The sequence below is a fragment of the Scardinius erythrophthalmus genome (assembly GCF_964197995.2).
Source record: "Scardinius erythrophthalmus genome assembly, chromosome: 14".
Lineage (NCBI taxonomy): Eukaryota > Metazoa > Chordata > Actinopteri > Cypriniformes > Leuciscidae > Scardinius > Scardinius erythrophthalmus.
In genome coordinates, this window is record NC_138234.1 from 617,228 (window position 1) to 620,600 (window position 3,373).

The following is a 3,373-nucleotide window of genomic DNA, read 5'->3' on the forward strand; positions in this document are numbered from 1 at the left end:
AATAATAATAAAATAAAATAAATTACCATTCAGAAACGTTTAGTAAGAGCCGTGTTTGCGGAGGTTCTGCTTGACTCTCTTCATCACCGCTCTCTGGGTCTGATTCTGGCTCAAACTGATGAGGCAATATTGACACCATTACATTTGACCGGAGCACATGCAACTGTCGCCCGTAAAGGTAATGGGCGTGAAGATTCCGGACGCAGTTTAGCCAATTACAACCATTACAACACACCGGCCGAACTAACCAATCTGAGCTCATTGCCTCTTTCTGAGGGAGTGGTTTCATAGACTCAGGAAGTCAACCGGTCGTTCAAGTGACAGAGGAGGAAGCGGCTTACAATAAAGGTGAAATTTATGAAAAATAAGGCGTTTTTTAACAAACGAAACACGAAGACATGTTATATTGCAGCCCATAAACATAATCAAGCTAAGAAAAAAGGCAGTAAACCACCCCTTTAAACAATAACGTCAACCGAGAAAATCATATTTCAGCAAATAATACAGTTTTCAGAGAGCTAAGAGATGTTTACATGTTTTATAATTGTCTTTCCAGATTGTCTAGATCTTCCATGGATGTGAGAGGAAAGACATCATCCTCACTGTCCACCACTAGCATTGGAACATTGGAACATTGGCCTGCAAGGGACTGGACCACTGAAGTCAGGTGATTCATCTTCATGTCTAGTTCATGTAATGTCTCCAGAATCATCCTCTCAACAGCTGCAATACAGTAGGTTTATCTGGGAGAGTATCTTTATTAAACTTAAAAATGTATAATTTTACAAATTTAGAACTTCAATTTAACGTACGTGTACATTGATCAGAGATGGAACTCCATCGCCTCACACCAGAAGCACCTGCAAGCACACAAATCTCTAAACAGGGTTCCTACACATATTCCATACTTTTCCAGACTCAAATTTCCAAACCTCTGTAGATTTTCAGATCATATTTAAAGGGGGGGTGAAAAGCTGTTTCATGCATACTGAGTTTTTTACACTGTTAAAGAGTTGGATTCCCATGCTAAACATGGACAAAGTTTCAAAAATTAAATTGTATGTTTGAAGGAGTATTTCTGTGCCAAAAATTGTCCTTCCGGTTTGTCACAAGTTTCGGAAAGTTTTTTTCGAGTATGGCTCTGTGTGCTCATTTTCACTCAATCTCCTGTTAATCTTGAGTACCTATAGAGTAGTATTGCATCCTTCATATCTCCAAAAAGTCTTTAGTTTTATTATATTTATAAAAGACAGATAGGCTGTACCTAAAAAAACGAGCGTCTGGAGGCGGGCCGTGTGGGCGAAGCTAATAGCTGATAGCGCTGATAGCTAACAACAACACAGAGAGACATTTGAAGCAGTTTCTTACTCACCGACTGTGACCTCCAGCCGCTCTGTGTTTTCCGGAAAGACTCAGTACAGCCTATCTTTCTTTTATAAATATAATAAAACTAAAGACTTTTTGGAGATATGAAGGATGCAATACTACTCCATAGGTACTCAAGATTAACAGGAGATTGAGTGAAAATGAGCATTTCACCCCCCCCCCCCCCCCCTTTAAAGTGCCCCATTATGCTTTTTCGAAAATATTCCCTTTAATACAATGTGTAATGCAGTCAGATCGCCTGTCAATCGAACTCCCTGCGAAGAGTCAATTGTAAACAATATTATTTGTTTTATTAATGCTTTTTTACCTTGTATGTTAGGTGAGTGATCACTCCAAGCATCTTGGGGCTAGGACAAGCTCACTGGAGCTAAGAAAGGTGATGTTGGTAAGTTGCGCATTTGTTAAAATGACAGTGCATGAAACTGGTACACCTTAAGTAATACCTCAATAATGACTGAAATTGGCTTTAAAAAAATATTTACTCTGCATTCTTCCCTGATGTGTAGATGGTCTTGGGTGTTGATAGAGAATGTGTTCTCTAATTAATTATACAGAAAAAAAAAATGTTGTATTTCTTTGTGTTAGGCTGTGACTCGTTTGCAATGAATGTGTTTTTGATTTCCTCCATATACCAATTAATGCTCTTTTACCTTGAATGGCAGGTGGGTGTTCATGCCAAGGCTCGTCTGCCTGGGAGAAGCTCACTGGTACATCTGGAGCTGAGAAAGATGAAGTTGGTAAATTTTTTATGTTATTAAAATATTACATGACAAAAATATCAGTTTTAAAAATGTAAACTCACAATTGCTGAATGATTTTCCTGCTCTACTTTGTGTGAGCAGGGGTCTTATAACAGGACCTGGAAAAAAAAATAGCACTCAGCAGTTACATACACCTACGTCTAGCAACCATTTAACTGGTTTCATTGTATTTTTACCTTTTGTCTTGATGTTTACAAGCAGGGCTTTGCAGGCGGGGCTTTGTGTGCAGGCAGAACTTTTTCTCTATTAATAATTTTCTTTTTTTGTGGGGGGTATCATGAGGCTCATCATCTGATGTGTATATTTTCTTTCTATGAGCAAAATCATGGTATTTGAGTATTTTACAAAGCAGGATTAGAAGTAACCTCTAAGTAATAACACTGCCCTGTTTGTCAACTAAAAGAAAAAATCCCCCCCCCCCCCCCAAAAAAAATAAATAAATAAGGAAATGTAATTTCCTTCCCCAAACGTTGCTCCAAGCCATTACATTACATTTAAGTGTATCTATTTTGAAAAGTAAAATATGCTTTGACAACTTACTTGTGAATTCTTTTTCCAGGCATCTCCGTTTCTGAGATGTCAGAAGTGTAGCATGCCTTTTTCCATTTTTTTGCAATGTTGTCAAAAGATGCTGAAAGAAACGAAGTTCGTGAATTTAATTCATGCAAGCATTAAGCCATGGGATGTCATGTGATTTACCATCTTTTTTGATAATGTTCATTTACACTGTAGTTTAACCTGCTTACCTGATTCGTGCAGAATTCTGACCTGATGTGTGGTCCACCCTGTGTCTGGCTGTGGTGCCTCCATCATCCTGACACTCTTCAGCAACCGGTCCAAGCCTCTGAATGGAGGAAACCAGGAGTGGCCATCTGAGTACCAGGACTTTGCTATAGTTCCAGTTGTCCCTTCTCCCACAAACTCCACTATCAGGTACATGTTTTTTTGTTTTTCTTTTGTACTTCAACAACCTAGATGTTGAAAGACACTTCTTGTTTATTTGCATGAACATTTTCAATTAAAATTTTTCATGATTCAAATTTACAAAATATCTGTGATAAAACAAAATCACAAATGTGTCAAAAAAAATGTAAAAAAAATTATTGTGTGTGTAAAAGAGGCACTGAAACAAAACAACGGTCATGAGGAACTAATGGCGCTTTTCCATTACCAGTACCAGCTTGACTCGCCTCGTCTCGCCTCGACTCAGCTCAGCTCGGCCCGCT

General features: G+C 38.4%; 1 long non-coding RNA gene across 1 annotated transcript; it reads left to right on the top strand.

Annotated features, from left to right (window-relative positions):
- Positions 1-546: 546 nt before the first annotated feature.
- Positions 547-2,990, top strand: LOC308701622. The gene is made up of 4 exons (XR_014031483.1): positions 547-667; positions 1,706-1,771; positions 2,049-2,123; positions 2,907-2,990. It is a non-coding gene; the product is annotated as an uncharacterized lncRNA (long non-coding RNA).
- Positions 2,991-3,373: the final 383 nt, after the last annotated feature.